Raw genomic sequence first — 12855 nt, forward strand, 5'->3', positions numbered from 1 at the left:
CGCGGAACAGCTGGTAGTTTCTAACTGCTGACCTTGTGGTTCGCAGCCTGATTTGTAACCACTACACTACCAAAGAGGAATGGTTGTTATAATTATTTTGTAAACATAAATATAAGAATATTCCCCAAAACCAATGTCATATGTTCTGTACTCAACATCTGTAACTATCGTAATGTGCAAAAGCCAAGAAGCTGAGAAAACAACTCTAAGAAGTTTCCAAAAGGATTGGAAGCCCTGTTCAATCACACCTTGCATCTCCAAGAGTTTGCTTTCACTTAAGTTGACCTTTCCCGTGAAGTGCCTCTCCTTTTTCCTCCTGATTTCAGAGAATGTGCATTTATTTATCCCTTTGGGGATTAGCAATCTGACCTCAGGTTCAAAGCTTTGTATTTTCCAAGGAAATTATCCTAGGCTCTCCCTGTAACTGACAGCACATTGATAGTCCAGACACTCCTCTCCCTCAAATTCAACTTTGTTCAAGGACTTGTTGGGTGGGCCCAAGGACTTCTGATCTTGTAGCACAAACTCTGCTCAAGAGTATTGACCTGTGTATGGATTGTTGTTGTTGTTAAGTGCCGTGGAGTCGGTTCCGACTCATAGCGACCCTGCACAGGATTTCCAAGGCTGTAAATCTTTATGGGAGCAGAACGCCTCATCTTTCTCCCGCAGAACAGCTGGTAGTTTCGAACTGTTGACCTTGCGGTTCACAGCCCGATTCGTAACCACTACGCAGATGAAATTAATTGTATAAGCAAAAATTGAAACAAAATTTGTTTTATGATTGACAAAATTTTTCAAAAAAATATTCCCGTTAATACATTTTAAATTCAACTTTTTGAATCAGAATATAAACCTATGTTCTGTTGTTTTGTTTTAGTTTTGCTTATTTATTTATTTTTATAATCCTAGAAATTGCACAGTTTTGATCCAATGCATTTAGTAATGAATTTGAAAAATAAAAGAATAAAGTATTTGAAGTACTGAAACAAGAATACATTTTTGCATAAAATTATGTGGATCAAGGTCTGTTAGGAGCCTGTAAAACCCCTTTTATCATCCATATTTATAAAACACTTAGCATTTAAGATATTTCATTAAAGTTCACAGCTATTTTATTATTATTTATAAGTCATAATTCATAATCACAAAATAGTACATTAAATGAAAATATGTGTATTCCATACTAGAGGACTTCAGTAATGAAGAGCACCACAATGGTTTAAAGATATAAAATTGACTTTGATAGCTATCTAATCTGCAAGTTTAAACTTACCATTATTAAAGATCAAAATAGATACAAGGAGATTTTTAATATAATTAAATGAGATAATGCATTCTTTTAATGATGTTTTAGTAATCTCATAGCGTATGGTTGCGAATTGGGCTGCTAACCTCAAGGTCGGCAGTTTGAAACTAACAGCTGTTCCATGGGAGAAAGATGAGGCTTTCTGTTCCTTTAAAGACTTACAGCCTCGGAAACCCTGTGCAGGGTCGCTATGGGTCGGAACCGACTCCACGGTACTTAACAACAACAATGTCTTTACTGACTAAGGAAAAGCTAAACAGAACACATGAAGAAAGATGTAACTATGTAGCTGCATGTCCATATATTTGTATGTGTATTTTAGTGTCTATATATTATCCATCTACTATCTATCTAACTATATTCTGCATTTAAGTGTTGACTCTTTAATTATTTTAGTGACATGTGACAAAATTTCAAGCCTCTCAAATTTACAATACTTCAAATGGTCAATAGTAGCATTTCTGTAATCGTATCACAATGGAGATCACATGAATAACCTATAAAGGGCTAAAGCACAATGAAATGAGCCCAGTAGTCGAAGTTTTTTAATGCTACCATATATGTGTGAAAGCTGGACAATGAATAAGGAAAAATGAAAATGAACCAATGTCTTTGAATTATGATGTTGGTAAAGAATATTAAATAAGCCAGTCGTTCCAGAAGAATGAATACACCCTTTTAGAAGAAGTACAGTCGGGATGCTCCTTGGGAGCAATGATGGTGAGCCTTAGTCTCACATACTTTGTACATGTTATCAGGAGGGACCAGTCCCTGGAGTAGGACATCATGCTGTCTAGAGAGTAACCAAGAAAGAGGAAGACCCTCAACTATGTAGGTTGGCACAGTGGCTACAACAATGCACCCAAACATAATAATGGTTGTGAGGATGACCCAGGACTAGGCAGTATAGCTTTTGTTTTGTAAGTAGGTTCGCTATGAGTCAGAACCAACTCTAGGACACCTAACAATGTAAGTATTGACATGTGAGTGCATTTTCATGCTTAGAATCATTCTTATTATTAACTGATTGGTATCAACTTTAACTAACGCACTAATGCTTTATTAACTGATTGATATCAACTTTAACTAATGCTTCCATTTTTTCAGCATTGTACTTTCCTAGTATGAACATAGTTTCAATCTCATGATTCAACTTTTATTATATATGAAAAACAAATCAACACTGGGATACACTGTTTTTATTTACTAGTCTGTTTCAAGAATAAGATAAAAAATATTGTTTTAATAATATGCTTTCCCTAAAACACTAGGAAAAATATAACAATTTGTCAATAATGGACTGACAAAAATAAATATAAGTTTTCAAAAATATCAATAGCATTGAATGACATAATATCTTGATTTCTCTTGGAGAATGTCTTCCTAGAAAATAAGCACTTCTTTTCTTTGGAGAATTTTTGTTTTTTTTGGAAAAGCAAACTATATATAGCATTGTTTTCTCTGTATATATTATGCATGTATATACAATCCTGTCACCTTCTTATTTTCCTGATTTTCATCTCTGAGTGCAGAGTTCATTTCTAACTTCTTTTGGATCTAGTCTCCTAATCACAGAGAAATTCAAAAGTATAGAAGCTTGTGTCAATTTTGGCTTTTTAATTTATGACCTGGGAAAGCATAATTCGTAATGTAAGGCTTTGGCTCTCTAGCTCTACAATGTACAAGATACATATAAGTATAATTATACATGTGATTATATTTATTAATGCATACATTATGTAAGTGAGTTTTCTTTGTGGACATGTTTATTATAATACAATATGAATGCCTTTCAGTCACAAATGTGATGGCAGATAAAACAAGTTTTCCATTGTAGCTGGAACCCTATTAGCTTTGCTGTAGAAGCATGGAGCTTTGTATATACTCAGGAAATTGTAAAGAAATTTTTCAAGATAAGCATTAACTTACAAGAAGGAAAAGTATAGAAGAAGAATCCATTTAGGGAGTGAAATAGATCCAGGAAGAGTTTTTTGTTGTTGTTGTTGAGCCTATCAACTATTCCTCTAAAGTTATTTAGAAACAGTCACCAGAAATATGACTGATAATGTTTTATTTCTGGGTATTTATTTTATTACTATTTAGTCTCACAATCCATAATCCTTATTTCTCCTGTTCTTTACCAGGTTGTATGTTTTCCCTTTATCCTTTCTTTGTATTTTAAATTGTAATCCATTCTATTTTGAGGAAAACTTGTTTTTATGTTAGTATTATTGTTTGTTGCTAAGTGTCATCTTATCAATTTGGATTCATAACAACCTTGCCTAGGACCTGCTAAGGGTGGCTGGTGAGTTTGAGCCGTCATCCTTGCTGTTAGCAGCCCAGAGCTTATCCTGTAAAGCCATACAAAGACTCCTCAAATTTAATAATAAAAATACTTTTGAAAATACAATTCAATATGTAAACATTTTCTCCACATTATAGTATTTTTATAATACTAAGTTGATGGAGTGTTGTTAGCAGTACACATTTTAGAAATATACCTGGCCCAGGTCATGTTGTTTTCAACAGCCTCGTATACATGTGAAAGTAGAACAGTGAATGAGGAAGTGCATAGAAGAATCAGTGTATTTGTACTATGGTGTTGGTGTAGAATATTAAAAGTGCTGGAGACAGTCAGAAGCGCAAACAGTCTGTGTTAGGGGAAGTATAGCCAGAATGCTTCTTAGAAGACAGGATGGCGAGACTTGTCTCAGATTTCATACGTATTATCATGAGGTACCAGTCCCTAGAAAGGATATCATGTCTGGTAAAGTGGAGGGTCAATACAAAGAAGGAGACCCCAAGGAGATGGAATAACATAGCAATTTAGATGATGGCCCACAACTGGGTGGTCTTCCTTTCCATTGTGCAGAGGGTCACTATGAGTCAGAACCGACTTGATGCCACCTAACAACAGTATCCGCAGCAGCAAGAATCCCCTTGCTTTGGTCAGATGACTGCCTCTTGTTCTGTGTACATGTTCCACATAGATTGTCTAATAAATACTGAAAGTATTATCATCTTTCTAACAATATATTTCTGGCTCATATTTAGTTCTCTAGGAATTTCTTAAGTCTTTCCTCTGCTGTCCCTCTGCATTCTGAATGGAGCTCTCAAGTTAAACATTTATCCACATTTTTTGACTTGCTACTTTAGGAAAAACACTCAGATCTAAATATGCATTTACTGTGTCTGTGCAAATGCATATGAGTGACTATCAAGGCCAGAGACTGTCCCTTTTATTTCTCTTATGTACTACTTACATAGGTTTTCTGTACACATAGTCACCCTATAAATTTCTTGCTAACTATATGCATCGCTCATTCATGAGTCTCCTGTTGATATTTTTTGTCTTTTGCTGCATGCAAGCTGAAGTGTACCTTTCACTTAGAGCTCCACTTATGAAAAGACAGATTTGTCACAGACACCAGAGTAAGCAATTTGTCATTTTGTTTTCACGAAGCCATAAAATAGGATTTCTAACTCAAAGTGATATTTGGAGACTACTAGGCCACATCCTGAAATTCGTTAAGTACAATGTCTGTATGCAAATTGAATGAAGAGCATTTCAGAAATGAAAGTCATTGCAGTACACAGAGTTTGTAAATCAATTTATGAATCCCTGCAGGATGAAAGGCAATAGAAAATAAATATAGGTTGTGGAGGGTTGCATATTTATTATGTAAGTACAATCTGCTCTATCTAGACATTTTTAACCCCTTCTGGTAGAGTAGTGGTTACGAATTGGGCTGTGAACCGCAAGATCAGCGGTTCGAAACTACCAGCTGCTCCGTGGGAGAAAGATGAGGCTTTCTGCTCCCGTCAAGATTTACAGCCTCAGAAACCCTGTGCAGGGTCGCTATGGGTCAGAACCGACTCGACGGCACTTAACAACAAATGATTTTCAGGCAAAATTTTAGTCTGCTTTCTTTTATGGAATTTAAACAAAAATTTTGATAGATAATGCTTTTTCACAGATGCTAATTTCTTGACTTTTGCCTGGCTCTCACGTTGCAAAACCAAGATTTGACTAAACTAGGATCCTTATTTCCAGAGTTTCTTCTTAGCAAATAGCAGTTATTTCTTGACTTGTAATTTAGATCCTCAACAACTGGCTTCATCTCAACCACTAGTCCTTTTATTTATTTTTTTAAACATAAGATATCCAAATAGGATTCTTAAAACAAAGCACAGCAAAGCCTAATAATGTAAAGAAAATTCTTATGGTTAGGGCACACTGTTTATACTTTTTAAAAGAAGAACATATCACACCTAAGTTTTTCCCAAATACTTAAAATATATGGAAAGAATTGAGTGATAGATGCATATCAAACTATATTAATACAGATAATGCAACAATTATTATGATGATAATGAATATTTCCAAGATAGTGTGGAGGGTAATCGTGAATCTCTGACATACAATTTTTCAAAAATAAAATGGTTAAGAGTGAAAACACAATGAACACTTACACATTGATCAGTACATATTGTTAATATTTTCTTGTTGTAATAATTCTTGAACCACTTGAAGATTTAGGGTCTTTTTGCTGTTGTTAGTATCATATAGTGGGTTTCATTTCATAAGGAACCTATAAAGGGTTTCAGAGACTGGGTCTTTGTGGGAGCAGAAAGCCTCATCTTTCCCCTGAGGACCATGGGGAGGGCTTGAACTGCTGACCTTGTTGTTCAGAGTCTCGAGTTTATCCAACAGAGACACTGCACTTCCCCATAGGATTATAAATTATAGGATAGATTACAGGATTATTCACCAGCAGATATTGAACAAAAAACATGAGAGAAAAATGACAAACTGTTAAAACCATGCCTAACAATTTATCAATAAATTCAAATTTCAATGTCCAGTGGCTACCTGAACATCTCCAATTACTCCCCAAGTATTTTAATTACTTATTTTTTGTAGGGTTCAGTGATAAAACAGTAAGACCCCCAAAGAGTTGGATTGCCTTAATGGCAAAACAAGAGGCTCAAATGTTAGAACAATTGTAAGGATGCCACAGGACCAGGCGGTGTTTCTGTTGTATAAACGGTTGCTGTGAGTCAGAGCCGACTCAACGGCATCTGACAGCAAACATTTTTCCTAAGCAGGCCTCAATCTAATTCCACCACATACTGCATTTGTATAGTGCCATTGTGCATTTGAGATACGCAGTCATGATTAGATAGTTCTTCAGCAAAGTTGTAATGCATGGAATTCACCTTAACCTAACAAATTATATCAGAAAGATCATCTGCAGTTAACCTGCTATTGTGGGCTGTAGGAAAAACACTGGGATGTAAGGTCAGCAGTTCAAACCCACCACCTGTTCCTCAGAAACCCTTTACAGGGTCGCTCTGAGTCGGAAGTGATTCAGTGACACGTAACAACAAGAGCATCAGCACCATAGTTAATGATGACAGACTGCATGCTTTCCACCTAATGCCTGTAGTAAGACAAGGATGACCGCTCTCAGCATTCATATTCAGCATCGTACTGCATGTGTCAGCTCGTACAATAATTGATAGTGAAATTTTAAAAATTTTGTCAAGCTTATACGATAAGATATCCAAGGATAAGTAAAAAAAAAAAAAAAAAAAAAAAATTATTGCTACAAAATCATTTTTGTTGTTAGATGCTGTCCAGTTGGTTCTGAGTCATAATGACCCTGTTGTTGTTGTTAAGTGCCGTCGAGTCGGTTCCGACCCATAGCGACCCTGTACAGGGTTTCCGAGGGTGTAAATCTTTACGGGAGTAGAAAGCCTCATCTTTCTCCCGTGGAGCGGCTGGTAGTTTCGAACCGCTGACCTTAAGGTTCACAGCCCGATTCATAACCACTACACTACCAGAGCTCCTTCATAGTTACCCTACTGATATGAAACTGAAACCCTGCCCGTCCTATGCCATCCTCACAATTTCTGCAATTGAACCCATTGCTGGTGCCCCTGTGTCAGTCTATCTCGCTGGGGGTCTTCCTCTTTTTCACTGACTTTCCACTTTACCAAGCGTGATATCTTTTTCCAGGGAATCATAGAATCTCCTATTAAGCAAAAATATCCAAATGTGAAGGAGCTGTTTCTCAGCATCCCCCATCTTGCTCTATACACTTCTGAAGGTGCTGTTTCCCTCTTGACATCTTCCTTGCGCTGTTTGTTTTATATCACACCAAAAGGGCATTTTGAGCATCCTCAAGAGATTCAAAATGTGTTCCTCTTAAATGTTCTTTAAAGTTTGGAAATAAAAAATGTCTGAAGGGAAAAGATTAGGACTATAGGGCGGATGAAGTAAGGTTTCCAAATGCAATTCTCATAGGTTAGCTCTTGCTCCCTTTGGAAAATATGCAGGTACATTGTCATGAGAGAAATAAAATACCTCAGTGCAACTCTCCCGTTTTTGTTTTTTCTCACAAATAATTTCCAGTTTTCTTTAAACTTCTTCCTAATGAGCCCCTGTGATTATCCTGTGTCCTTCAAGCAAATCTATGAAGATAACCCCCTTTGGAACATAAAAATGTCACCATGATCTTTTGAGCTGACCTTTCTGTCTTGAATTTGACTCAGTAAGTCTTCTTAGAAACCACTGTCTTGATTGGACCTTTGTTTTTTTTGAAGGCACCCTAGGAAGATAAATGTATTACTGAGTGAACTTGCCTATAGGCATCCACTGATTGCAGAGACATATTTAAATATGTTTTGTTTTCAATAAGCCTGCTCATATATGAACTGGAATCTTAGTATCAGTACTTTGTGACTTACCCTTATATACATATTACATGTATATTTATGATTTGCATGTCTAAGTTATCAAAATCAAGAAACCCATGAAAAATGAGAGATGCCTGATTATACAGTGATTCTGTTATTGATGAGATTCATTTATAGGTATGGCAGACTCATAGAACTTTAGACTAATAATTTATCTTTGTGATTTGCCAGTATTTTGAGATGAGAAATAGACTTAGAGACTGATTACTGAAAAAAATTGCATGTTTAATTACTGGCAAACTGTGGAATGCCATCAATAACAGCATCAGATATTTGCATTATTTAATTTTAGTTACAACACAGTTTTCATGAATTTGATCTAGGAAAAGATATCAGCATCTTTTGAATATGCTCCATGAGGCCAAAACTACTGAGCTATTTTTGTTACCAAGAAGATATTGCAGCTTTGAATATATCTCGGAGGTAACATGGTCCAGTAAGTTCCAATGCTATTAGCCAGATATTTATAGTTCTCTATTTCCAGGTTAATGGAAGAATTAAACCCTCCACCATACTACTTCAGAGGTAGTGGTGGACAACTGAAACATGTTCTTACATACAGACCCTAGAAGGACTTGAGCAGCTTTCACTGTATTCTCCCCTCCCAGCTATGAAATGCATGTGGGATATGTCTGTCACAGTGATAAACAAAACCATCTTGGCCACATCAAACAAATAACATGTATAAGAAATAAATTTCTTTGGTGCTAGATCACTGAGGTTTGGCTGCTTTTTGTTACTATCCTAAAGTCCAATCTGTTTAGAAAACACAATGATATTCAAAGAACGTGTCCACTCCAACATATGGTACCTCATGTGCGTCATAATAGAGCTGTGCTCCATATAGTTTTCAGTGGATGGTTTTTCAGAAATCCAGCTTTCTTCAGAGGTAACTCTGGGTAGACAAACCTCCAGACTTTCCACTAATAACTTAGCACGTCAACTATCTGAGCCACTTAGGGAATCCGAAACAAAGTAAACACATGTTTAAACTCTTTCACTAGAACGTGGTAACGTGTGTGACTGTAAGAAATTTTTCAAACTCTGAGCCATGATTTTCTTAAACAGCTCTTATTAGCAGTAATGCACACAAAACACCTAGTATCGAAAGCATTTGATCAACTGTACCTTTTGGTCTGCAATATAGCACTGGGCACTCAAACCTGGCTGGTGTATGTGAGCAGAAGACCATGGTGGGAATGGAACATCTACTTTCATGAACAATGATTTTTATTTAGGAATCTGAAGAGAGTGATATAGTATTTAGGAATCTAAGAAAAACCAAACAAAAATCTATTGTTTCCTCTGAAGCTTCAGTTTTTCATAAACAAAGATTAGCATTCTCTTCCTTCATATTCACTTATCAAGTAAAGCATGGAAATTCAATGAAAGAGGGTGTAACAACCACCGTCTTCTGTCTTCTGTTGGAGTTGATATCAGTGTCCAGGGTGAAAGACATCTCATGAATAACACATCAACTCATTAGCATATTAAAACTGCTTCCTCTTGCTACATTTCAACAAATGGCTCAGGACTTTGATTTCAACCAAGTGACATTTGGGCATGCTGTCACTTCACAAAAGATTAGCTAATATAGAGTCTAATCTCCTATCATTTGGGACCTTTTGTAGTAACTCAAATACTTAGGAGACAGGTTGATAAGCACTTGTTATGCAAGAAATACTGCAATCCCATTTGCTTCTTTCATTGGTGAAGTACTTTCATGGCCCACATTGAACAAAATGGTTGTTTTTGCTTTTGATCATTTTTTTGTTTGTTTCATAAACAATTTCATGGTTAGCTACACAACTTTTGTTCAAAATTATATGGAAAATCAAAAATACAACACACATTCCATGTAGAAAATTCTGCCAGAAAATTACACTGGCAAACATCAGTCTCTTGCACTGATAGGCCGAGAAGTTTTCACCTGCTCTTTTATTCAGCCAACTTGTTGCAGTTTCTACAACATCTTAGAATAAGTAGATGAACAGAACACTGCCTCCTTACTTAGTATCCCCGGCTTTCTGTGGGTCTTTCAGAAGCTGATCACCGGGCTGGTCTTCTGTGATACCTCTGGTTGAGTTTGAACTGTCAGACATTTACTTAGTAGTTGAGTACTTAATCATTTGTGCTGCCCTCAGACTCTTAACTATGACTAATCATCAGGTAAAAGTCCTGGTGTGACACTGCAGAATAATGCACTAGACCACAAGATCAGTTTGAGTTGCAAGGTCAGCGGTTCAAACCCACCAGTCGCTCCTCGGAAACCCTATACAGGGTTGCTATGAGTCAGAATAGACTCAATGGCACTTAATAACAACAACAATGACTAAACATGAGGCACTTAGTGCAGAACACAAGTGCTCAGAAAAAAAAACAATAAAATATGACTGGATTATACAACGTGAAAGAAGAAAGGGGGGAATCATAATCTAACCAAGGCTAAAAAAACAAAGAAAAAAATGTAACAATACAGAAAGAGCAACGAATTTCCTCATTCCACAATGAAATTGGAATGGGAAAATACACAAGATTTCACAAAGCAAGTAGAGAGGAAGAGTTGTTTACAGTAACAAGAGGGCTTACAATAATAGTACATGTATTTTGACAGGCGGGATGTATGATACTCTTCAAACTTAATGAGACTCATTTAATGCGGTTGATTACTACAGCCAATTTGAAGTAGGAATTAAAAGTAGAGTTGTTAGGTTCTTATCATAGGTACAATTACAACCATTAGAAAGGAAATAAGTCAGTGATATAACTTATAGCTCTCCAGTCTCATCCTGCATAGTTTATGTATGAGATAGGCTATAAACTAGCAGATTAAAGCTTTTATTTTCAATCTATGTGAGAGAATGAGGAGAAGATGAACTGTCTCAATGCATGCAATTCATCTCAGAATAATAAAAATGAACATCATCATAATAATGACAATAAAAATGGTACTAATAAGAGTTACCACTTATTTGCATGCCTGCTACAAATCCTCAAGACTCTGCCAAATGCTTCACAGATTTTTTTTTTTAATATTGAAATTTATAAATAATCCCTTACACTAGAAGTCTACAGCACTCTTTTTACTGTACCTATCACCTTCAGCTGCAGTTGTGTTGGGCATTAACTGTCTCTTTCGTCAGCATACTCTGGGTATTCGCATCTAACTACTTGGAGCCCTCTCTGGACCCTGGAAGCTGGAGGTTTAATTCAGGTGGGCTAGAAGACTCCACCCTAAAAAGGGCACCATAAAAGAAAGGCCAGGCTTCCTTCATTTGAAAAATCAGCCACTGAAAATCCTACAGCCCAAAGTTCTCCTGTGACCCTCCTGAGCTGACTATGATTCAGAATTGACTGAATGATAACTGAGCACTGGTTTAGGTGCAAACCAATCAGGGCAGAGTTCCCAGATTCCCATTATTCTGATGGATAATTCTGGAAGTCACTGTAGATTTCACAAAGTCGGGTGGAACCGAGCTCCCTGGGTTTACGTCATCTTTGACGGGTTCTCCCTCATTCCACATTTCACTCTCCTCAGCCCCTCATTTCCTTTTCCTCTGAGCAATTCTCAATCAAAATTCCTACATCAAAATTCTCATTTTTCTATTAGCTGTTTTTGAAGAACCTAAAGTACGGCATCATTGTTTTTCGGTTTTACATATGGTAAAACCAAGGTTGACACTGATTAATTAGTCTACCTAAGTTTGCCCAACTAATAAATAGCAAATGGAAGGTTCTCTTCATTTAACAGCATAGTAGCCACTCAGGAAGAACGTGAGGGGCATGGGACAGCGGAAACAAGACACTCACTCCTCACTTAACAACATGGTTATGTTCCAAAGAACAAGTTATTACGTGAAAGTGGAGGATGACCAAATCAGAACACAAAGGATGGAAATGTCATTATATAACTGCTAAATTATATTGTTACATAACTACAGAGAATCATGATTGAGCCAAGTTAACACATAACCTTAACCATCACTGTCAACTATACTATTGTTCATTCATTACTGCCAGAAGTACTGCGTTAATATGCAAAATAATTAACTGTAGATTTTTGTTGTTTACTGTTGCCATGAATGCAAAATGTCAGTTAATGAGATAGTCAATAAGTGAACAGTAGGTGTGTATGCAAAACAAGTCCTGCCTTCCCATTGGCTACTCCCAATGACATATGACTAATTCTATAAGCCCTGTAACTAACCAAATGACTTGGTTTCAGTAGAAAGGAACACAATCCCTGAGAAACACGCTGGGGCTGTTCACAAACGTCAGTCACCATATGGGTCTCAACAGAGGAGTTCCTATGGCCCTACAAGTAGTAAATAAACTGTACTGTCTTTCAATAAGCATCTCTATTTGCTAAAAAATAGTTCTAACTTCATCGGTTTGATAAGCTTTGTAAGTTCTCCTACTAAGAACTCTATGAACTCCATTACGAACCTCAATGAGCTGCAATCAAAACTACTGTTAAAACACTGAGGTTTATAAACATGCAGAGATCCAGCGGGTTAAGTGTTAGGCTAGTAATCATAAGGTCGGCAGCTTGAACCCACCACCCTTTCTGCAGGAGAAAGGTAAGGCTGTCTTCTGCCTTAAAGATCTACGCCTTGGAAACCTGAAGAAGCAGTTCTACTCTGTCCAACAGAGTCCCTGTGAGTTGGAATTATCTTGACAGCATTAGGCTTTGGGTTTTGCTTTCCTGGGGAAAATATGTTTACTATCAAATAATCAAAGATATTTACATTACAAAGAGATACAAATTCAAAAATTTAATAGTTATA

The 12855-nt window shown here is 36.6% G+C and overlaps 1 pseudogene; it reads left to right on the forward strand.

The window, feature by feature from the left end:
• Positions 1–10222: 10222 nt before the first annotated feature.
• Positions 10223–12855, forward strand: part of LOC102840905 — a 7198-nt pseudogene continuing 4565 nt past the window's right edge.

The sequence above is a fragment of the Chrysochloris asiatica genome, unplaced genomic scaffold, assembly GCF_000296735.1.
Source record: "Chrysochloris asiatica unplaced genomic scaffold, ChrAsi1.0 scaffold00021, whole genome shotgun sequence".
Lineage (NCBI taxonomy): Eukaryota > Metazoa > Chordata > Mammalia > Afrosoricida > Chrysochloridae > Chrysochloris > Chrysochloris asiatica.